At 39.5% G+C, this 26034-nt stretch overlaps 1 protein-coding gene across 1 annotated transcript in view; it reads right to left on the reverse strand.

Moving 5' to 3' along the window:
• The window catches only part of CD4 (CD4 molecule), a 90054-nt gene that overhangs the window by 53200 nt on the left and 10820 nt on the right, over positions 1-26034 (reverse strand). The window contains exon 2 of the mRNA XM_077467110.1: positions 4531-4647. The gene's annotated coding sequence lies outside the window, so the exon portion shown is untranslated. The remainder of the gene's footprint in view (positions 1-4530; positions 4648-26034) is intronic.

Below are 26034 nucleotides of genomic sequence, written 5' to 3' on the forward strand. Positions count from 1 at the left end.
TTGGCTTTCATTGTGTTAATGCAGATTAACCGTTTTACCCAACAGTGTTGCAAGTTGAGAGTTGCCTGACCACCAGCAGTGGGAGAACACATGAATATCTTACCACTTCCAGGGGTGGAAACCTCTGTTGGTGTCCTCAAGACTCATAATGGAGGCAAGCCTTAGAATTCTCTCCCTCCAACTCAACACACCAACCCTGCTAGTCAGCTGGATCTTCCCCTGGTCTGAACCCATGTGATGAGCATTCTGAGGTTTCCAGTCAAACAGCTTGACTTTCTTTGTTTCAAATTAGATTGGCTTCAGGTTTCCAAACTTTTCAATGCATTGTCTACACCAACAGGTCTACACCCTCCCGGAAAAGCTCTGGGAATCGAAAGGTGTGCCGCAATGGGTATGAACAACACCAATGGCTTCTGCATGGTGGCACTATTAAGCCTTGTTACTTTTTTGGCACTCCAAACTGAGAGTCACCTGACTATCAATAGTGGAGGAACATATGAATATCTTACCAATTCCAAGAGTGGAAAACCTTTCTGGGGACCTCAAGACCAATTATAGGTGCAAGCCGATAGATCTGCTCCCTTCAACTTAACATACACCCTGATAATCGACTAGATCTTCTCCTAGTCTGAACCCCCGTAATGAGCATTCAGAGCATTCTTTCTTTGTTTCAAAGCAGATTGCATTCAGATGCCCAAACTTTTCAACGCTTTGTCAATGCCTGTCCACACCTACAAGTCTCAACTCTTACCAAAAAGCAATGGGACTCTAAAGGTGTGCAGCAATGGGTGTGAAGAAAACAAAAGTCTTCTCAAAGCGCCGGTGGCCTTTGAACTGCAAGATGGTTCTGTTAGACCTTGTTACATGTTGGCGCTCCAAGCCATCATCAGTGAAGGAACACAGGAATATGTCTTCTCCTGGTCTGAACCCTTCTGACCAGCATCCTACTTTGAGCATCTTGGCTTTCTTTGTTTTAATGCAGATTAACCATCTTACCAATCGGTGCTTCAAGCTGAGAGTCTCGTGGCATTAACAGCAAGAACACGATATAAAGAAAATATATACAACAAACTTTTTTTTTTAAAATATAATATTCTTGTTGTTAATGCCATTTAAAGTCCCACAAGAGGTTTTCAGAGTCGAAACTTCCCAACCTTTGGCCTAAATTGCAGCAAACCAAAAACTCATGATTTAACCTCATATAGACCCAATAATGCATAGGTAAAAATTGGGACGTTTCAGCAAAAAAAAAAAAAAATCACAAATTTGTCACAATGTATTTGAATCAATGAAGACGGGAAAATTATGGTGGACCATGATGGGGTTTTAAGGGTGCCAATGGACACTGTAAAATTAGAAAAAAATAAAACAGTTCTGTAAAATGTTATTAATATTGAGATAAGACGTATTACATAACGATCTGCAAAACCTACTTTTTTTTTTTATTAATTCAAAGAATATTATGTAAAGCAAGCGTTAGGTCTGGTTCACACCAACGCATTTTTTAGTGCATTTTTAGTTATGCAGAAACACCCTACAGTCCATGTAACACCCTACAGTCCATATGACACCCTACAGTCCAGGTATCCCCCTACAGTCCAGGTATCCCCCTACAGTCCATGTGACACCCTACAGTCCATGTATCACCCTACAGTCCATAATAATACCCTCCAGTCCATGTGACACCCTACAGTCCGTGTATCACCCTACAGTCCATGTGACACCCTACAGTCCATGTATCACCCTACAGTCCATATAATACCCTCCAGTCCATGTGACACCCTACAGTTCACGTAACATGATTTCCTATGGGTCACGTTCACATCTATACATTTTATGGAAAGGGCCAAGGATTTTTTTTTTCTAGTGTTTGGTTCTATAGACTTCAGTGGATCAAAAACGTGTATTGAAAATGCGAAAAGCACACATGGTATGCAAACTGCAACCTATAGGTGTGAATGGAGCCTTAAGGTGCCATGCCTTAATTGTATATTGATTATTCCCCAGCACATTTCATATTTCCCCGATTAGGACGGCTTCCTTCTTCTCTCCCGATGAAGAGATTCTCCTTCAGGAATTAAAAAATAAAGATTCTAATAAAAAAAGATATTATTATTATAAGGACTCCAAATACTCCTGTAGATGCAACAATTGCTTGGGTAAGGGCAGCCTTGGACCCAAGGTCGTTGGCCCCCCTCCCTGCTCTGTGAAGGTCTGGGGTCAGACTATTTGGGTAGCGTATCTCAGATCCCAATAATTGTACCACTAGTCTCATCTCTGTCTCTCCCCTACCCTCCCTCTTTTCTCCCCCCCACCAACAATCTACCTCAAGAGGCAAGCCGCGTTACTGTTTCAGTTCTTGCTTAGTTTAGGGTCCCCATCAAAGTCCTTCCTTAAATTAGGGTCCCTATCAAAGTTCCCCCTATCAACAGGATCCCCATCAGAGCCCCCCCCCCCCCATATGAAGGTTCCCATCACAGCCCCCTTTACATCAGAGTCCACATCAGACTTGCTCTTAAGATCAAGGTCCCCATCGAAGTCCCTCCTTAGACCAGAATCCCCATAAAAAGTCCTTTCTTAGATCAGGGTTCCCATCAAAGCCCTTCCTTAGATCAGGGTCCCCATCACAGTCCTTCCTTAGATCAGGGCCCCCATCAAAGCCTTTCCTTAGACCAGGGTCCCCATCAAAGTCCTTCCTTAGATCAGGGTCCCCATCAAAGCCTTTGCTTAGACCAGGGTCCCCATCAAAGTCCTTCCTTAGACCAGGGTCCCCATCAAAGTTCTTCCTTAGATCAGGGTCCCCATCAAAGCCTTTCCTTAGACCAGGGTCCCAATCAAAGTCCTTCCTTAGATCAGGGTCCCAATCAAAGTCCTTCCTTAGATCAGGGTCCCCATCACAGTCCTTCCTTAGATCAGGGCCCCCATCAAAGCCTTTCCTTAGACCAGGGTCCCCATCAAAGTCCTTCCTTAGATCAGGGTCCCCATCAAAGCCTTTGCTTAGACCAGGGTCCCCATCAAAGTCCTTCCTTAGACCAGGGTCCCCATCAAAGACTTCCTTAGATCAGGGTCCCCATCAAAGCCTTTCCTTAGACCAGGGTCCCAATCAAAGTCCTTCCTTAGATCAGCGTCCCCATCAAAGCCTTTGCTTAGACCAGGGTCCCCATCAAAGTCCTTCCTTAGACCAGGGTCCCCATCAAAGTTCTTCCTTAGATCAGGGTCCCCATCAAAGTCCTTGCTTAGACCAGGGTCCCCATCAAAGTTCTTCCTTAGATCAGGGTCCCCATCAAAGCCCTTCCTTAGATCAGGATCCCCAACAAAGTCCTTTCTTAGATCAGGGTCCCCATCAAAGCCCTTCCTTAGATCAGGGTCCCCATCAAAGTCCTTCCTTAGACCTGGGTCCCCATCAAAGCCCTTCCTTAGACCAGGGTCCCCATCAAAGTCCTTCCTTAGACCTGGGTCCCCATCAAAGTTCTTCCTTAGATCAGGGTCCCCATCAAAGCCCTTCCTTAGATCAGGGTCCCCATCAAAGCCCTTCCTTAGATCAGGGTCCCCAACAAAGTCCTTTCTTAGATCAGGGCCCCCATCAAAGCCTTTCCTTAGACCAGGGTCCCCATCAAAGTCCTTCCTTAGATCAGGGTCCCCATCAAAGCCTTTGCTTAGACCAGGGTCCCCATCAAAGTCCTTCCTTAGACCAGGGTCCCCATCAAAGCCCTTCCTTAGATCAGGGTCCCCATCAAAGCCCTTCCCTAGATCAGGGTCCCCATCACAGTCCTTCCTTAGATCAGGGTCCCCATTAGACTCCCTGTTACATTGGAGGGAGCGGAGACTATGAACATCAGTGTACCACATGTGGCCTGCGGGAAATGGTTTGGCGATCCCGCACATAAAATTTAGGACCTGCCGTGGAACTACAAAACCTACAATCATCTTCACGACAGAACAGGACTAAACCCATTTCTGTAGAGTTTTTATTTCAAGTAATAATAAGGACTTGTTGGAGAATGTAGATATTCTACACTGAGAAATGCAGAATGTTGGGCTGTTCAGCTTTCACGCGGAGGGAAGAATTGTTATTTAGCATTTAAATGTTAATAGTTAAATAATTAATTAAATGTAAATCAATGGCGATTAATCAAATTAAAATAATGTGCAGCTCTGACAGTCTGAATGATGCCTTAATGTTGTTTGTACTTCCCAGATCACTTCTCCCGCATTTACAAAAGATAAACTCAGGGGGGGGGCAGCGAGAGGGGGGCCATATGAAGCCGGTAGATAAAGCATAAGGTTTCCCAGAATTTCTGAAAAAATTCAATATCATTTTTGGGTGTTCTGATTAATAAAAACAGCAACAAAGTTGCATAATAATAAAAATAATAATAATAATAAGAAGAAGAAGAAGAATAATAGAAACATTTATTATTATTACTATTGATATTATTATTATATATGTTGTGCAATGGTGATGCAATAAATCATAGACATAATTTCCATTTTCTAAAAGTCTCTTGTTATTATGAAGCTGTTACTTACCAGTCTTGCAATGTTCGAGGCTCACCACCAAAGTTCTCTTGTTTGCTCCTTCTCCGTTGTCTGCTGTCTCCGCTCTTTAGGCTTCCTCCTATTTCTTGTGAGTCTTTATAGGCGAGCCTGTCAGGGTACACAGAGGTTACTCCCTCCTTGTAATCTTATTGGCATTCTCTTTTCATGACACCACCCAGTTCCGGGCCCTTGCCTCTCTGATAGGTCGGTGTTCTCATCTCCAAACAGTCTCTACTCTTTTGATTTTTCTGATTATATAGAACATGCAGTAGGGAGCCAAAGCAAGACCAAAATTGACAAAGTCCAACCTATTTTAGCTAATTGTTGAGCTAGAATAAGATAAACAGGCAACCGAAGAAAGAAATTCCAATTTGGCGCCATCAGTGACTATCAAACAGGTTCCCAATATGAATCCTAGCTCCCTCAGGCCAACACAAATACAGATGAATCCCAGTTCCCTCAGGACTACAGCTCTATGTATGAATCCGACTTCCCCAGGCCAACAACTCTACAGATGAATCCTAGTTTCCTCAGGACAACTCTACAGATGGATCTTAGTTCCCAAGGCTGAAAACTGTACAGATGGATCCTAGTTCCCTCAGGACAACAACTCTACAGATGGATCCTAGTTCCCTCAGGACAACAACTCTACAGATGAATCCTAGTTCCCTCAAGACAACAACTCTACAGATGGATCCTAGTTCCCTCAGGACAACTCTACAGATGGATCCTAGTTCCCTCAGGACAACAACTCTACAGATGGATCCTAGTTCCCTCAGGACAACTCTACAGATGGATCCTAGTTCCCTCAGGACAACTCTACAGATGGATCCTAGTTCCCTCAGGACAACAACTCTACAGATGAATCCTAGTTCCCTCAGGACAACTCTACAGATGATTCCTAGTTCCCCAGGCCGAAAACTCTACAGATGGATCCTAGTTCCCTCAGGACAACTCTACAGATGGATCCTAGTTCCCCAGGCCGAAAACTCTACAGATGGATCCTAGTTCCCTCAGGACAACTCTACAGATGGATCCTAGTTCCCCAGGCCGAAAACTCTACAGATGGATCCTAGTTCCCTCAGGACAACTCTACAGATGGATCCTAGTTCCCTCAGGACAACTCTACAGATGGATCCTAGTTCCCTCAGGACAACAACTCTACAGATGGATCCTAGTTCCCTCAGGACAACTCTACAGATGGATCCTAGTTCCCCAGGCCGAAAACTCTACAGATGGATCCTAGTTCCCTCAGGACAACTCTACAGATGGATCCTAGTTCCCTCAGGACAACAACTCTACAGATGGATCCTAGTTCCCTCAGGACAACTCTACAGATGGATCCTAGTTCCCTCAGGACAACTCTACAGATGGATCCTAGTTCCCTCAGGACAACTCTACAGATGGATCCTAGTTCCCCAGGCCAACTCTACAGATGGATCCTAGTTCCCTCAGGACAACTCTACAGATGGATCCTAGTTCCCTCAGGACAACTCTACAGATGGATCCTAGTTCCCTCAGGACAACAACTCTACAGATGGATCCTAGTTCCCTCAGGACAACTCCACAGATGGATCCTAGTTCCCTCAGGACAACTCTACAGATGGATCCTAGTTCCCTCAGGACAACTCCACAGATGGATCCTAGTTCCCTCAGGACAACAACTCTACAGATGGATCCTAGTTCCCTCAGGACAACTCTACAGATGGATCCTAGTTCCCCAGGCCGAAAACTCTACAGATGGATCCTAGTTCCCTCAGGACAACTCTACAGATGGATCCTAGTTCCCCAGGCCGAAAACTCTACAGATGGATCCTAGTTCCCCAGGCCGAAAACTCTACAGATGGATCCTAGTTCCCCAGGCCGAAAACTCTACAGATGGATCCTAGTTCCCTCAGGACAACTCTACAGATGGATCCTAGTTCACTCAGGACAACTCTACAGATGGATCCTAGTTCCCTCAGGACAACTCTACAGATGGATCCTAGTTCCCTCAGGACAACTCTACAGATGGATCCTAGTTCCCTCAGGACAACTCTACAGATGGATCCTAGTTCCCTCAGGACAACAACTCTACAGATGGATCCTAGTTCCCTCAGGACAACTCTACAGATGGATCCTAGTTCCCTCAGGACAACTCTACAGATGGATCCTAGTTCCCTCAGGACAACTCTACAGATGGATCCTAGTTCCCTCAGGACAACTCTACAGATGGATCTTAGTCCCCCAGGCCGAAAACTCTACAGATGGATCCTAGTTCCCTCAGGTCAACAGCTCCACAGATGGATCCTAGTTCCCTCAGGTCTCCAGCACTATACAGATAAACCCTACAAAGGTTTCTGCAGATTACATTTCTAGTAATAACAGATGGATATTTATTTTTTAATTAATTAGGAGGAAGTTACGTTTCTATCAGGTCTTTTTTTCCATTTGTGACCCCATTGAGAAGACTCTCCCTCTCTTCTCCCTTTGACCCCCCAGACAAGAAATAGGGGTTCGGCTATCAATGGTAGAGGAAAATTGAGGCGCTTAAAGTGACTTTTTATCAGGAGAGTTTTTATTTTCATATTTTATTTAAACATGGCAATATATTTTCAATTTTTTTTAAACACAATTTTTATCAGGAAAGTGATCGTTCTCATCTGTATCTTCTGCACATGAAATCATATTTAGATATATATAATCTGGAAGCTGATTGGTTTCTACAAAGAGCTGCGCCAGAGGTCGGCCCGTTCCCGCAAATCGCTGTAGCTGTACATTTTCCCTTTAAACAGCTCTAGCCCTGCGCCCGCTGCACGGCGGGGGAGCTGATGGCCCGGCAGCCGCGATGTCCACCAGCCACGTGTGATTGTGGGCACAAGAGCCAGAACAGGGATGTGTGTGTAAATAAACACGCACACACACATCCCCAATCATGACAGGAGAGGAGAGACAGATCGTCTAGTCAGTCCCACCCCCCCCCCCTACATTTAGAACACAAACTGAGGGAACACATTTAACCCCTTGAGCGCCCCCTAGCGTTAACCCCTTCCCTGCCAGTGACATTTAAACAGTAATCAATGCATTTTTATAGCACCGACCGCTGTATAAATGTTAATGGTTCCAAAAAATGTGTCAAAAGTGTCTGATGTGTTTGCCACATTGTCGCAGTCCTGCTAAAAATCGCAGATCGCCACTATTGCTTGTAAAAATTATATAAATAGTAAAAAATGCCATAAATCTATTCCCTATTTTGTAGATGTTATAACTTTTGCGCAAACCAATGGATATAGTTACCAAAAAAAAATAATATGTAGAAATAAATATATATATATATATATATATATATATATATATATATATATATATATATATCTACATTTTTTTTGTTAAAAAAATCTCAATAACTATATATATATATATATATATATATATATATATATATATATATATATATGTGAGCAGGGCCCTCCTGTACCTTTTGTATTGCACTGTAATTGTGTTGTCCCCCTATACATTGTAAAGCGCTGCGTAAACTGTTGGCGCTATATAAATCGTGAATAATAATAATAATATATATATATATATATATATATATATATATATATATATATATATATATATATATATATATATATTTAAATAAATAATCGGACTAAACCAAAATTTCTTTTTTCTTTTTACATTTTTTTTGTGATATTTTATTTTATTTATATTATTATTTATTTTACTAGCGAAAAGTATAGAAAAAAAAAATTTTTTTAATTATTTTTTTTTTTTTATAGTGCAAGAAAGAAAAAATTGCAGTGGTGATCAAATACCGCCAAAAGAAATCTCTAATTGTGGGAAATCTAAACTGAAATTTCTTTTTTTTTTTTTTGTGATATTTGTTATAGTGAAAAGTATAGAAAACCGAAATAAATCTCTATTTGTGGGGGAAAAAAAAGGACGTCAATTTTGTTTGGGTGCAACGTCGCCACGACCGCGCAATTGTCAGTTACAGCATCGCAGTGCCGTAGCGCAAAAAAAATGGCCTGGTCATTAAGGGGGCAGATCCTTCCTGGTCCTTAAGTGGTTAAATAAACCTTCCGACACCTAAAACAGTCCTCCAACAATTCCAATTTTCTAACATCGTCCAACAATCTCTCTGTTGTCCAAATTAAATTGAATCTTAATTATTTTAAACAGAGTTTAAATTCCCATCACCTAAAATGTCCGATTTTGCCAGGAATTGGGCATTTCCAGGATTGGCCACAATCTCCGCCAATCCACTTTCCAATTCCAAAAGATCTTTCAGAAAGAAGAAGCAGAGCCGCCCGGCACTCCCAGGGGGGGCTTCACCTCAATGTAGGAAACGATCGTTATATTGGTCCGACTGTTACTTGGTTCACCGTTTTATATTTAACGCTATAGAACCACTTGTGTGCGCTTATCTTAAATAAGAAATTTAAAAAGAAAATGATTTTAAAGACCAGGCTAAAAAAAAAAAAATGTCATCCACAAGCTTGTAAATATAAAATAACAACCCTTCCCCTCCCCCCCCCCCAAAAAAAAAACCAACAATGTAGGAGATTTTGTACGGCGGTGCACCCCGATGTGTGTACAGAAGAGAGCAGTTTATCTCATTTAACCACTTAAGGACCGGAAGGATTTACCCCCCCCCCCCCCCTTCATCACTAGGCCATTTTTTGCGATTCGGCGCTGCGTCACTTTAACTGACAATCGCGCGGTGTCGTGCGACACTGTACACAAATAAAATGGACGTCTTTTTTACCCCCCAAAAATATAACTTTCTTTTAGAGCTATTTGATGACCTCTGCTGTGGTTTTTATTTGTTGCACTATAAACAAAGAGCGACAATTTAAAAATATATATGTATTTATAAATATATTATATTATATTATATTATATTATATATTATTATATTATATTATATTATATTATATATTATTATATTATATTATATTATATATTATTATATTATATATTATTATATTATATATTATTATATTATATTATATTATATATTATTATATTATATATTATTATATTATATTATATTATATATTATTATATTATATTATATTATATATTATTATATTACATATTATTATATTATATTATATTATATATTATTATATTATATTATATTATATATTAATATATTATATATTATTATATTATATTATATTATATATTATTATATTATATTATATTAAATATATTTAAAAATATATATATATATATTTATGCTTTTGGCTGACAATGCATAATCCAAAAAAAAATATAAAAAAATGTATTCCTCAGTTTAGGCCGATACGTATTCTTCTACGTATTTTTGGTAAAAAAAATAAATCGCAATAAGCATATATTGATTGGTTTGCGCAAAAAGTTATCGCGTCTACAAAATAGAGGATAGATTTAGGGACTTTTTTTTATTTTTTTATTGTTTTGACTGGTAATGGCGGCGTTCTGCGATTTTCAGCGGGACTGTGACATTGGGGCGGACAAATCCGAACCCCCAAATGGCACAAAAAAAAAGAACATGCTGCATTTTTCTTTGACTGGACTGTACTGGAACGCAGTAAAATGCATCAAATATGCACTTAAATGCATCAAAAACCCATCAAAAATGCACTGGACCCTAGTATAGCAACAAAAAAAACAGGAAAAAAAAAGAAGAAAAAGAAAATCACCTGGAATGCATCTGGAAAACGCATCAAAAACACATTGAAATAATAATAAAAAATTTTTTTACATTAATATATTCCATATTTTCCGATGATTATTATATATTGTATAAATATTATAATAAAATAAATATTAGTATTAGTATATTAGTATTAGTATTAGTATTAGTATTAGTATTAGTATATTAGTATTAGTATATTAGTATTAGTATTAGTATATTAGTATAGTATTAGTGTATTAGTATTAGTATTAGTATTAGTGTATTAGTATTAGTATATTAGTATTAGTATTAGTATTAGTGTATTAGTGTATTAGTATTAGTATATTAGTATATTAGTATTAGTATATTAGTATTAGTATATTAGTATTAGTATTAGTATATTAGTATTAGTATATTAGTATTAGTATATTAGTATTAGTATATTAGTATTAGTATATTAGTATTAGTATATTAGTATATTAGTATTAGTATTAGTATATTAGTATTTAGTATTAGTATATTAGTATTAGTATATTAGTATTAGTATTAGTATTAGTATATTAGTATATTAGTATTAGTATATTAGTATATTAGTATTAGTATATTAGTATATTAGTATTAGTATATTAGTATATTAGTATTAGTATATTAGTATTAGTATATTAGTATTAGTATATTAGTATTAGTATATTAGTATATTAGTATTAGTATATTAGTATATTAGTATTAGTATATTAGTATTAGTATATTAGTATATTAGTATTAGTATATTAGTATATTAGTATTAGTATATTAGTATTAGTATTAGTGTATTAGTGTATTAGTATTAGTATATTAGTATTAGTATTAGTATTAGTGTATTAGTGTATTAGTATTAGTATATTAGTATATTAGTATTAGTATATTAGTATTAGTATATTAGTATTAGTATATTAGTATTAGTATATTAGTATTAGTATATTAATATTAGTATTAGTATTAGTATATTAGTATTAGTATTAGTATATTAGTATTAGTATATTAGTATTTAGTATTAGTATTAGTATATTAGTATTAGTATATTAGTATATTAGTATTAGTGTATTAGTATTAGTATTAGTATTAGTGTATTAGTATTAGTATATTAGTATTAGTATATTAGTATATTAGTATTAGTATTAGTATTAGTATATTAGTATTAGTATATTAGTATTAGTATTAGTATTAGTATATTAGTATTAGTATATTAGTATTAGTATATTAGTATTAGTATATTAGTATATTAGTATTAGTATATTAGTATATTAGTATATTAGTATTAGTATATTAGTATATTAGTATTAGTATATTAGTATATTAGTATATTAGTATTAGTATATTAGTATATTAGTATTAGTATATTAGTATTAGTATATTAGTATTAGTATATTAGTATATTAGTATTAGTATATTAGTATATTAGTATTAGTATATTAGTATTAGTATATTAGTATTAGTATTAGTATATTAGTATATTAGTATTAGTATATTAGTATTAGTATTAGTATATTAGTATATTAGTATTAGTATTAGTATCAGTATATTAGTATTAGTATTAGTATTAGTATCAGTATATTAGTATTAGTATTAGTATTAGTATATTAGTATATTAGTATATTAGTATATTAGTATTAGTATATTAGTATTAGTATATTAGTATTAGTATATTAGTATTAGTATATTAGTATTAGTATATTAGTATTAATATATTAGTATTAGTATTAGTATATTAGTATTAGTATATTAGTATATTAGTATTAGTATATTAGTATTAGTATATTAGTATATTAGTATTAGTATATTAGTATATTAGTATTAGTATATTAGTATATTAGTATTAGTATATTAGTATTAGTATATTAGTATATTAGTATTAGTATATTAGTATATTAGTATTAGTATATTAGTATTAGTATATTAGTATATTAGTATATTAGTATATTAGTATTAGTATATTAGTATATTAGTATTAGTATATTAGTATTAGTATATTAGTATATTAGTATTAGTATATTAGTATTAGTATATTAGTATTAGTATATTAGTATATTAGTATTAGTATATTAGTATTAGTATATTAGTATATTAGTATTAGTATATTAGTATTAGTATATTAGTATATTAGTATTAGTATATTAGTATTAGTATATTAGTATTAGTATATTAGTATATTAGTATTAGTATATTAGTATTAGTATATTAGTATATTAGTATTAGTATATTAGTATTAGTATATTAGTATATTAGTATTAGTATATTAGTATTAGTATATTAGTATATTAGTATTAGTATATTAGTATTAGTATATTAGTATATTAGTATTAGTATATTAGTATATTAGTATTAGTATATTAGTATTAGTATATTAGTATATTAGTATTAGTATATTAGTATATTAGTATATTAGTATTAGTATATTAGTATATTAGTATTAGTATATTAGTATTAGTATATTAGTATACCACCATTATGTACCTAATAAAAAGTTTGTAAACAAAAAATAAAAAACATGTTAAAAATGCACGTGGGGAAACGCACACCACAAAAACGCACTCCAGATCTTTTCTGCATGTGAAGTGCGTTTTTGTGGTGTGAACAGATAACTAAGAAAAACACGTTTTTTTTTTAAACATTTTTGTTCTTTTGTCATTTATAGCGCAAAAAAAAACAAAAAAAATAAAAAACACCAGAGGTGATTAAATGCCACCAACAGCTCGATTTGTGTGAGAAAAAATATACAAACGTCACGTGTGTACAGTGTTGTATGACCGCGTAATTGTCATTCAAAGTGTTCAGTACTGAAGTGGTTAAATAAGACGCGTTTTGCCGGTATTTGTATCCTTTGTATTCATCAATATGTTGTTTTTATGACTTATAAAAGGTCTTTTTTGTGTCTTTAATTTTTTGTACATTTTTAAATAAAATTTTGCTTATTTTAATATGTGTGTTGAGTTGTATTGGGATTATTTATGACTATTACCTATCGCTTGGTTTTCATGCAATACTTACACAGCGCAACTGTTTTGAGATTTATTCTGACAGGAAGCATGTTGATTGGTGGAGAGAGCAGAGTGACAAAGCTCATCACTGCTTCTCCTTTCGCTGTCCAGTCTCGGGTTGGGGGCTCATTCCGGGATGTTCCGGGATGACATGGGCATCATACTCATCATAAGTACTGCAGAGAAATCTCTGGATTGAAGGTGAATATTGCAGCTCATTTGCGGGTCATTTGGGCTAATCGTTACCTTTGACTGGAGGCTTCTGTAATGAACACGACCTACATGAAGGTGAGGGTGGGGGGGAGGAGGGGCGGCAGGAAATGTTAACCTACATTCGTTCAGCGGGATGAACGAGACTTTTCTCTGAGGTTTTTACAAGTTAATCCAAAAACTGTCAATAATTTGTTTCACTTTCAAAAAAAACCGCTACAAACTAAAAGTGTCACAAGTTTCGGAAAGGATTACCCAATGATGGGGGAGGTGCGTCATCACTACTGCACCGCAGAGCATTGCACATGGCAGAGAGCCGTGTATTATAAGAGGGATTCACTATAAAATGCCCCATCCATTCATATCCCCTCCTCCGCTACACCAACAGGGGTAGAATCCGTGCAATTCCCCAACCGCATGGCAATCGCTGCAAAACGCACGATGAGCATTTCGGTGCCACTCATTTCAAATGGCACCCCAAACGTGGCACAGTTTTGCCGTGATTGGACGGGCTGCGATTGCGGTTGCGGTGAAACACGCCTTTAGAAAAAATCGCACGAAGGTTGTTGCGGAAAAAAAGGAGTGGGAGATTCTTGGATGACGGAGGCGCATAAGGCGGCCCATCGAAGCCGATGTGTGAGACGTGCGATCGCGTAACCACACAAGACCACAAATCGGACGGTCAGTCGGAGTCCTGCACCTACCCCAATCTATGGCGCGGGCAGCGTTTCCCTCCGGGGGGGGCTTCCCCTGCATCACAGCAGCCCCCATTGGAATCTGGACGCATGGACGTGCAGTGCGCCCCTAATCTACATGCAGTGCGCCCTGCATCACGGCAGCCTCCATTGGAATCTGGACGCATGGACGGGGGAGGGACGCCGTGCGCCCCTAATCTATATGCAGTGCGCCCCTAATCTACATGCAGTGTGCCCCTAATCTACATGCAGTGCGCCCCTAATCTACATGCAGTGTGCCCCTAATCTACATGCAGTGTGCCCCTAATCTACATGCAGTGCGCCCCTAATCTACATGCAGTGCGCCCCTAATCTACATGCAGTGTGCCCCTAATCTACATGCAGTGTGCCCCTAATCTACATGCAGTGCGCCCTGCATCACGGCAGCCTCCATTGGAATCTGGACGCATGGATGGGGGAGGGACGCCGTGCGCCCCTAATCTATATGCAGTGCGCCCCTAATCTACATGCAGTGTGCCCCTAATCTACATGCAGTGCGCCCCTAATCTACATGCAGTGCGCCCCTAATCTACATGCAGTGTGCCCCTAATCTACATGCAGTGCGCCCCTAATCTACATGCAGTGCGCCCCTAATCTACATGCAGTGCGCCCCTAATCTACATGCAGTGCGCCCCTAATCTACATGCAGTGCGCCCTGCATCACGGCAGCCTCCATTGGAATCTGGACGCATGGATGGGGGAGGGACGCCGTGCGCCCCTAATCTATATGCAGTGCGCCCCTAATCTACATGCAGTGTGCCCCTAATCTACATGCAGTGCGCCCCTAATCTACATGCAGTGTGCCCCTAATCTACATGCAGTGCGCCCCTAATCTACATGCAGTGCGCCCCTAATCTACATGCAGTGCACCCCTAATCTACATGCAGTGCGCCCCTAATCTACATGCAGTGTGCCCCTAATCTACATGCAGTGTGCCCCTAATCTACATGCAGTGTGCCCCTAATCTACATGCAGTGCGCCCCTAATCTACATGCAGTGCGCCCCTAATCTACATGCAGTGCGCCCCTAATCTACATGCAGTGTGCCCCTAATCTACATGCAGTGCACCCCTAATCTACATGCAGTGCGCCCCTAATCTACATGCAGTGTGCCCCTAATCTACATGCAGTGCGCCCCTAATCTACATGCAGTGTGCCCCTAATCTACATGCAGTGCGCCCCTAATCTACATGCAGTGCGCCCTGCATCACGGCAGCCTCCATTGGAATCTGGACGCATGGATGGGGGAGGGACGCCGTGCGCCCCTAATCTATATGCAGTGCGCCCCTAATCTACATGCAGTGCGCCCCTAATCTACATGCAGTGCGCCCCTAATCTACATGCAGTGCGCCCCTAATCTACATGCAGTGTGCCCCTAATCTACATGCAGTGCGCCCCTAATCTACATGCAGTGCGCCCCTAATCTACATGCAGTGCGCCCCTAATCTACATGCAGTGCGCCCCTAATCTACATGCAGTGCGCCCCTAATCTACATGCAGTGCGCCCCTAATCTACATGCAGTGTGCCCCTAATCTACATGCAGTGTGCCCCTAATCTACATGCAGTGCGCCCCTAATCTACATGCAGTGCGCCCCTAATCTACATGCAGTGTGCCCCTAATCTACATGCAGTGCGCCCTGCATTACGGGCCGCCACTGATTGAAACTTTGTTTACTTTGAATAACACAATGATATGCAAAAGGGAAGAAATTTGTTTTTTTTCTTTCTTGTATGTGATTGGATGATTGGGGTGAACAGAACTACTCCTTATTTACTAAATTAGAGGTGGATAGAAACCCAAAAATAAAAAAATAAATCTATTTTGCCATTTCCACCCTTAGATGTGGGGACTGCAGTCATTTCTCTCCCTTTAATTGTATCGGGTGATCCGGCCAATATCACACTTTTGGTTAAATTAATAAAAGATTTTTTTAGAGATATTCATCCTGTGAACTTGTATCTACCTTTGTCCTCTGCGAATTGGACATGAACAAACACTCTTCGGTTATTTTCCCTCCAGGTTGAAAGTTATTCATTCATACAGTGAATCAGGAAAATACTATTTTATGGTCACTAGATGGCGCTGATCTTGAAAGAAAATAAATATATATATATATATATAGGTCAAAGCCTCAGCTGCCTGTGTGACCCCATTGGGGAGATTTCCCTGGGACAACAAAGCAAAAGTGCAAGCAGAGTAAGACACGGACAACAATCAGAGTCCTTCCCCATAAAAATCTGCTTTTATCTGTGTCCCCATTAGAGAGCTTCTTGGCCCCCACAATGTGTGCTCTGGTTCTGCCCATTTACACTTCCAGTACCTCTAGGACCCCTGAGACCTCCAGGATTCCCAGGTACCACCAAGACCTCCAGGACCCCTGAGACCTCCAGGATTCCCAGGTACCTCCAGGACCCCTGAGACCTCCAGGATTCCCAGGTACCTCCAGGACCCCTGAGACCTCCAGGATTCCCAGGTACATCCAGGACCTCTAGGACCCCTGAGACCTCCAGGATTCCCAGGTACCTCCAGGACCCCTGAGACCTCCAGGATTCCCAGGTACATCCAGGACCTCTAGGACCCCTGAGACCTCCAGGATTCCCAGGTACCTCCAGTACCCACAGGACCCCTGAGACCTCCAGGATTCCCAGGTACCTCCAGGACCCCTGAGACCTCCAGGATTCCCAGGTACCTCCAGGACCCCTGAGACCTCCAGGATTCCCAGGTACCTCCAGTAGCTCCAGGACCCCTGAGACCTCAGGAATTCCCAGATACCTCCAGGACCCATGAGACCTCCAGGATTCCCAGGTATCTCCACTACCTCCAGGACCCCTGAGACCTCAGGGATTGCCAGGTACCTCCAGTACCTACAGAATCCCTGAGACCTCCAGGATTCCCAGGTACCTCCAGGACCCCTGAGACCTCCAGGATTCCCAGGTACCTCCAGGACCCCTGAGACCTCCAGGATTCCCAGATACCTCCAGGACCCATGAGACCTCCAGGATTCCCAGGTATCTCCACTACCTCCAGGACCCCTGAGACCTCAGGGATTGCCAGGTACCTCCAGTACCTACAGGATCCCTGAGACCTCCAGGATTCCCAGGTACCTCCAGGACCCATGAGACCTCCAGGATTCCCAGGTATCTCCAGTACCTCCAGGACCCCTGAGACCTCAGGGAATGCCAGGTACCTCCAGTACCTCCAGGACCCCTGAGACCTCCAGGATTCCCAGGTACCTCTAGGACCCCTGAGACCTCCAGGATTCCCAGGTACCTCCAGTACCCACAGGCTCCCTGAGACCTCCAGGATTCCCAGGTACCTCCAGGACCCCTGAGACCTACAGGATTCCCAGGTACCTCCAGTACCTCCAGGTTTTCCATGTTTCCTGGGGGTAACTGTATTCTCTGATGAGGAGGGTAGTTTAGGCACCGGCCTTTGAAATGGCTGGAGATGTGCCTTATTGACTGCTAACTTAGTGCTAGACTGCTATAATACTGAACCTGCTGTTACCTATCTGTTTCTGACCCAGATTTTCTGACCTGACTACTTTCTCTTGCCTACCACCTGCCTCTACCTCTGCCTGAATCTTAATACGCACTTAACTGTTGCCTGCCTTGACCTCTGCCTGGCCCTGACTCTTTTCTTGCCTACCACCTTACCCTCTGCCACCTGCCTTGACCTCTGCCTGGGCCTGACTTCTCTCTTGTCTGCTGCCTGCCTTGACCTTTTCCTAGACTTGACTACTCTCTCAGCAGCCAACTGCCTTGACCTCTGCCTGTACCTGACTACTCTCTTTCCTGCTATTTGCCTCAACCTTAGTCTAGACCTGGACCCGACTCTTCTCTTGCCTACCTCCCACCTTGACCTCTGCTTGGACTTGAATACTCTCTGAGCTGCCACCTACCTTGACCTCTGACTTGACCTTAACTCTCTCTTGTCTGCTGCCTGCTTTGACCTCTGTCTACACCTGACTTATGTCCTGCCTGTTGCCTCTGCCTGTACCTGGCTATACTCTGACCTACCACTTCTCTTGGCCTTTGCTTGGACCTGACTACTCTCTCAGCTGCCACCTGCCTCAACCTCTGCCTAGGCCTGACTACTCTCTTTTCTGCCACTTGCCTCGACCTTGTCTAGAGACCTGACTACTCTCTTTTCTGCCACTTGCCTCGACCTTGTCTAGAGACCTGACTACTCTCTTTTCTGCCACTTGCCTCGACCTTGTCTAGAGACCTGACTACTCTCTTTTCTGCCACTTGCCTCGACCTTGTCTAGAGACCTGACTACTCTCTTTTCTGCCACTTTCCTCGACCTTGTCTAGAGACCTGACTACTCTCTTGCCAGCTGCCTGCCTTATCTTCTGCCTGGATTTGACTATTCTCTTGACGGCCGCCTGTCTCCACCTCTGCCTGGACCTGACTACTCTGTTCCCTGCCTCAACCTTTGCCTGGACCTTACCACTCTCTTGTCTGTTGCTCTGTGAACAGTTTCTGCCCCGTAGCCCTTCTATCCAGCAACCCCTTGGTGGGGAGACCCTGAGCACAATGAACATTGCTGCCAGTTTGAAACAATGAAAACCAGAGATCATGAGGATTTATGGCCTATCACCCCTTGCATGATGAAGAGCAACTATCACTTAGACCAGTTGTCGTCAAACCCCGTCCTCAGGGCCCACTAACAGGCCAGGTTTTATGTATTACCTTGGAGGAGATGCAGACGAGATTACTGCAATCACTGAGCAGCAAATGATATCACATGTGATGTATTTCAGTTATCCTGCAAACCTGGCCTGTTAGTGGGCCCTGAGTGCAGGGTTGATGACCACTGACTTAGACCAATTTGCAAACCAGAGTTCATTTGGGTTTTCCGGCCTGTTAGCACATTGCTCTGGTGATTGGTGAAGACCAACTATCACTTAGACCCGTTTGCAGAATTGAAAACTAGAGAACATTAGGGGTTTCCGGCCTATCACCCTTTGCACATTGCTCTGGTGACTATCCAGGGCCGTCTTTAAGGCAGGGCAAAAGGGGCAGCTGCCCTGGGCCCTGTCATTGTTGTGGGGCCCAAAGCAGCTGCCTCATACTTGCCAACTATCCCAGTTTAAATTCCCTCGTCCCTTGAAGTTTTAGTCCTGTGCTGTGTCCCGATATCTCAGTGTGACGTTCTGGTACTTATGCTGCCCAGCTCTGCCCTATTGTTGTATACAAGTAACTCACCTGTAGACCCTGTGTTTACATGTAAATAACCGGCATTCATATGTAAATAGCAGCAGCATTAGTAAGTAAATAGATGCGGCCAGCAGCATTGATATGTAAATAAAGGCAGCATTCATATGTATATCATGCTTCCCTGCTGTGAAGAGGTGATGTGCTGTAACCTCTAGCAACCAATCAGTGCGTAGTATTACTGTACAGTAACCTCTAGCAACCAATCAGCATGTGGTATTACTGTACAGTAATCTCTAGCAACCAACAAGCAGAAATCATGTGCTGTAACCTCTAGCAACTAATCAGTGAGCCGTAATGTGTGCTGTAACCTCTAGCAACCAATCAGTGCGTAGTATTACTGTACAGTAACCTCTAGCAACCAATCAGCATGTGGTATTACTGTACAGTAATCTCTAGCAACCAACAAGCAGAAATCATGTGCTGTAACCTCTAGCAACTAATCAGTGAGCCATCTTGTGTGCTGTTAGCTCTAGCAACCAATCAGTGCGTAGTATTACTGTACAGTAACCTCTAGCAACCAATCAGCATGTGGTATTACTGTACAGTAATCTCTAGCAACCAACAAGCAGAAATCATGTGCTGTAACCTCTAGCAACTAATCAGTGAGCCATACTGTGTGCTGTAACCTCTAGCAACCAATCAGTGCGTAGTATTACTGCACAGTAACCTCTAGCAACCAATCAGCATGTGGTATTACTGTACAGTAATCTCTAGCAACCAACAAGCAGAAATCATGTGCTGTAACCTCTAGCAACTAATCAGTGAGCCATAATGTGTGCTGTGACCTCTAGCAACCAGTCAGTAAGCAGTAATGATATGCTGTAACTGCTGAAAACCAATCCCAATCGCTGCCTGATCTGATACAGTAAACAGATTTTAAGTCTAGCTGCTATTTATTGTATGTCTCAGAGCAGGTGGAGAGTGAAATTGCATGGGGGGGGGGGGGGGGGGTGCCCAAGCAAATTTTTGCCCGGGGTCCAATCAATATTAAAGACGGCCCTGTGACTATCACTTAGACTTTGTGCCTCTGGTGAGCGCTCATTACCTGCCGGGGGAGTACCATGCTAGGGACACAACAGTAAAAAAGTAAATGAAACTTAAAAGGGAACCAGTCATCCAACACATGTGGAAGTGTAGCTCAGTGTTTCTCCACTCCGGTCCTCAAGGTGCCCCAACAGGTCATGTTTTCAGGGTTTCCCTCGGATGAAACGTCTGTGGTAATTACTAAGGCAGTGAAACTGATCAAACCAACCGTGCAAAATAATGGAGAGCCTGAAAACATGACCTGTTGGGGGCGACCTTGAGGACTGGAGTTGAGAAACACTGGTGTGACAGCTGCTGAAGATTCATTGGCTGGTGTAGCTTTTTTTTTTATAAGAGGATGATATTGGCCTGAGGCACGGGCAGCAGGACTGCTTTGGTGAAGACCAACTGTCACTTAGACCCCATGCCTCAGTGATCCTGCATCATATGCCAGGGGGTACATTGTAAACGGCAGGAGGAACGCAGCAGGAGACCAGCAGGGCCGTCTTTAATATCGATTGGACCCTGGGCAAAAATTATCTTAGGCCCCCCCCAGTGCAATTTCACTCTCCACCTTCTCTGAGACATACAATAAATAGCAGCTAGACTAAAAATCTGTTTACTGTATCAGATCAGGCAGCGATTGGGATTGGTTGCCAGAGGTTACAGCATATCATTACTGCTTACTGACTGGTTGCTAGAGGTTACAGCACTCCTTAAGGCTCACTGATTAGTTGCTAGAGGTTACAGCACATGATTTCTGCTTGTTAATTGGCTGCTAGAGATTACTGTACAGTAATACTGCTCACTGATTGGTTGCTAGAGGTTACTGTACAGTAATACTGCTCACTGATTGGTTGCTAGAGGTTACTGTACAGTAATACTGCTCACTGATTGGTTGCTAGAGGTTACAGAACATGATCCTCACTGCAGGGGGGCATGATATACATATGAATGCTGTCTTTATTTACATATCAATGCTGTTGGCCTCAGCTATTTACATATGCATGTCACTGCTATTTACATATGAATGCCGGTTATTTACATGTAAACACAGGGTCTGCAGGTGAGTCATCTGTGCACAACAATAGGTCAGAGCTGGGCAGCATTAGTAGCAGCACTTCACACTGAGATATCGGGACACAGCACAGGACTAAAACCTCAATGGACAAGGGAATGTAAACCGGGATAGTTGGTAAGTATGAGGCAGCTGCTTTGGGCCCCACAACAATGACAGGGCCCAGGGCAGCTGCCCCTTTTTGCCCTGCCTTAAAGACGGCCCTGGAGACCAGCCATCCAACATAAAATTGACGTTGGATGCTGAAGATTCGTTGGCCGGTTCCGATGCTCCACGGAACGGCAGCAGGAGGACAACCATTATAACCGATTGGCTGAAGAGACCTGACCATAGCAATGTTTCCATCTGAGACTGAGCTGCTTGACCTTTCACTGGCACACAAATAGGTACATTTATTCCAAGTAACAAAACGGCGCCAGGAAAGAATTCCGTTTCTCGTTTTTTGAAGCTCTTCTAAACAAATTCGATCTGACAAAAAGATTTAGAGCTGAACACGAGAGTTAAGTGAGAAGGACATTTCCCATCTGTGCTAATGACAGCATCTCCTGCAGCTCCGGGTCTCCGTAATTCCACCCCCTCATCTCCTGTCTATTGCACCCTAGAAATTCAAACCTTCGTGGCTGCATCGTACCAGAGAACACATTTATACTAAACTTCAATTATCCAGAACTTTACAAAAATCAACATTTTACAAAAAAAAATTACATCAAATACAAATAAAGCATCCCAAGCACGGCGCATCGTGAAAAAAGAGAAGATTGTCTTCTTCTAAACCCCAATAAACAATTAGAACAAGAAACGAGTTCAAAGTCTTTTTTTTTTTTAAAGGATCAGATGCTCTGATATTCCCTGGAAGAGAAGTGCAGAATTTTTAAAAATGTCCAAATTTTTAGATTAAAAAAAAATAAAAATAAAATAACAGACAAATTAAGCTGGAGAATAATTAGTGAACTACGCCGGGCCATGCAAACATTTCAAACCTATTAAAAGAGTCGTAAGAACAATTCTAAAAAGCAAAGCTATTATTATTATTATTATTTTTATTATTCAGGATTTATATGGCGCCAACAGTTTGCGCAGCGCTTTACAACATGAGGGCAGACAGGGCAGTTACAATACAAATCAATACAGGAGGGATCAGAGGGCCCGGCTCGTTAGAGCTTACAAGCTATGCTACAAAGAGGATAGGAAAGACGGAGTTTGTTGAAATTGATTTTGCTACAAAATTGGCTAATTTGGAGACTTAAGTGGAAACTCTTAATTTCACCCAATGAGCTGCCTAATTAAAAAATACAAAAAAATAAATAAAAAAAAATCTACTTTCTGTAGCAGGTCTTCTTTTTTGGGAAGTAGAGGATATAAAGCCAACTTTACACTTGTGTATCTGCATTTTCATGAGGTTTTCATTAGTATTTTTTTTTTTCATGAATTTTTATAGGAAAGAGTGATTTTGGTGAAAATGATTTTACTACAAAATTGCCAATTTGGTGACTTAAATGGAAAAAACTCTTTATTTCACTCAATTAAACTAATTAAAATTTTATTGAAAAAAACAAAACAAAAAAAACACTTATCTACTTTCTGTAGCAGGTGTTCTTTTTCGGAATTAGTGGATATAAAGCTAACTTCACACTTGTGTGTGCCTGCATTTTAATGAGGTTTTCATTTGTTTTTTTTGTTTCTTTTTTTGTTTCTTTTTCATGAATTTTTAGAGGATAGGAAAGAGTGATTTTGGTGAAATTGATTTTACTACAAAATTGCCAATTTGGTGACTTTAAGTGGAAACTCTTAATTTCACCCAATGAGCTGCCTAATTAAAAAATACAAAAAAAAATAAATAAAAAAAAATCTACTTTCTGTAGCAGGTGTTCTTTTTTGGGAAGTAGAGGATATAAAGCCAAATTTACACTTGTGTATCTACATTTTCATGAGGTTTTCTTTAGTATTGTTTTTGTTTTGTTTGTTTTTTTCATGAATTTTTATAAGATTTTGATAGGAAAGTGTGATTTTGGTGAAATTGATTTTACTACAAAATTGCCAAAATGGAAAAATGGAAAAAAAAAACTCTTAATATCACTCAAATTAATTAAAATTTTATTGAAAAACAAAAAAACACTTATCTACTTTCTGTAGCAGGTGTTCTTTTTCGGAATTAGTGGATATAAAGCTAACTTCACACTTGTGTGTGCCTGCATTTTATTGAGGTTTTCATTTGTTTTTTTTTTGTTTTTTATGTTTGTTTTTCATGAATTTTTAGAGGATAGGAAAGTGTGATTTTGGTGAAATTGATTTTACTACAAAATTGCCAATTTGGTGACTTTAAGTGGAAAAAAACTCTTAATTTCACTCAATTAAACTAATTAAAATTTTATTGAAAAACAAAAAACAAAAAAACAATCTAAAACACAAAAAGTTTGGAGGTAAGGGACTTTTGCAGCACCAAATATTGGAAGAAAAATAAGTGGTAACTCTTAATTTCACCCAATGAGCTGCCTAATTAAAAAATACTAAAAAAATAAATTAAAAAAAATCTACTTTCTGTAGCAGGTCTTCTTTTTTGGGAAGTAGAGGATATAAAGCTAACTTTACACTTGTGTGTCTACATTTTCATGAGGTTTTCTTTAGTATTGTTTTTTTTTTCATGAATTGTTATAGGATTTTGATAGGAAAGAGTGATTTTGGTGAAATTGATTTTACTACAAAATTGCCAATTTGGTGACTTAAATGGAAAAAAAACCTCTTAATTTCACTCAATTAAACTAATTAAAATTTTATTGAAAAACAAAAAAAACTATCTAAAACACAAAAAGTTTGGAGGTAAGGGACTTTTGCGGCACCAAATATTGGAAGAAAAATAAGAAAAGGTGTTCTAAAAAAAATTATACAAATTTATTTCATATACATTACAAAAAAATATAAAAAATAGTCAAACATTTAATACAATTCCCTATGGTCTATAATTGACACCTATTGCCTAAACGCAGGTGACATTCTCTTTAATGTTACATATTTGCTGTTCTGTGATATGAATATCTCTACTCCCTTGTTCCTGAAGAAGCCGATCACGGCGAAACATGTTGAACGTACCGGGATGGAACCTCTTTTGGTCCTTAAAGAGAATGTCACCTGCGTTTAGGCAATAGGTGTCAATTATAGACCATAGGGAATTGTATTAAATGTTTGACTATTTTTTTATATTTTGTGTAATGTATATGAAATTAATTTGTATAATTTTTTTAGAACACCTTTTCTTATTTTTCTTCCAATATTTGGTGCCGCAAAAGTCCCTTACCTCCAAACTTTTTGTGTTTTAGATTTCCTTTTAGGATGCTGGTACCAGTATTGTATATTATCTGAACAGATCCCTGTCGGAGTACTTTTTTCAAAAAAAACAATCTACTTTCTGTAGCTGGTGTTCTTTTTCGGAATTAGAGGATAGAAAACTAACTTCACACTTGTGTGTGTCTGCATTTTAATGAGGTTTTCATTTGTTTTTTTTTATTTTTGTTTTATTTTCCATGAATTTTTAGAGGATAGGAAAGAGTGATTTTTGGTGAAATTGATTTTACTACAAAATTGTCAATTTGGTGACTTTAAGTGGAAACTCTTAATTTCGCTCAATGAGCTGCCTAAACGAAAAGTTTCTGCAAAAACGAAAAAAAAAAAAACGAAAAAAAAAAAACATCTGCTCTAGGTCTATGTAGCAGGTGTTCTTTTTGGGACGTAGAGGATATAAAGCCAACTTTACACTTGTATGTTTGCTGTTTTCATGAGTTTTTTTTTTTTTTTTTTTTTTTTAATGAATTTTTATTTATATTTGATGTGTTTTTCAAGCATTTTTCAAGTGTTTTCATACATTTTTTTTATGAGCTCCTATTGAAATCCGGGGGGGGGGGGGGGGGGGAATGCATTTGCACCAAAAGAAGCGCCTGCATCTTTTTTGCAGGTTGCATGGGGGTGCGTTGCATAGATGTGAACGGGCCCCTTAGACAATATTGGGATTCCTCCGGTTGAGCATTGTACATCAGCAGTTTGCATTTTTCTTTTGGTGCATTTTTGGCCCCTTAGATTTCAATAGGAGCTCATAAAAAAAAAAAAAATGCATGAAAACATTTGAAAAATGCTTTAAAAACACATCAAAACGTGTGCAAAAATTCATGAACAATAAAAAAGAACAAATGAAAAAAACTCATGAACATGCAGAAACGTACACACAAGTGTAAAGTGTTAGCTTTATATCCTCTACGTCCCAAAAAACAACACCTGCTACATAAAGCAGATTGTTTTTTCTTTAACTAGGCAGCTCATTGAGTGAAATTACAACTTAAGTCTCCGAATTGGCAATTTTGCAGCAATTTTGTAGCAAAATCAATTTCACCAAAACCACTCTTTCCTATCCTCTAAAAATTAATCAAAAAAAAAAAAAATAAAGAAAAAAGAAAAAGAAAAAACGAATGATAATGCAGACATTTCGCACCTGTTTTGCCAGACAAATCGTACCGGTTGTGAAGAAGGACAAACAATAGATTTGTTTAAATTTTTCTTGTATTTTTGTTTTCC

This window comes from Lithobates pipiens, unplaced genomic scaffold (assembly GCF_037356315.1).
Source record: "Lithobates pipiens isolate NorthernLeopardFrog02 unplaced genomic scaffold, aLitPip1_a1.2 Scaffold_47, whole genome shotgun sequence".
Lineage (NCBI taxonomy): Eukaryota > Metazoa > Chordata > Amphibia > Anura > Ranidae > Lithobates > Lithobates pipiens.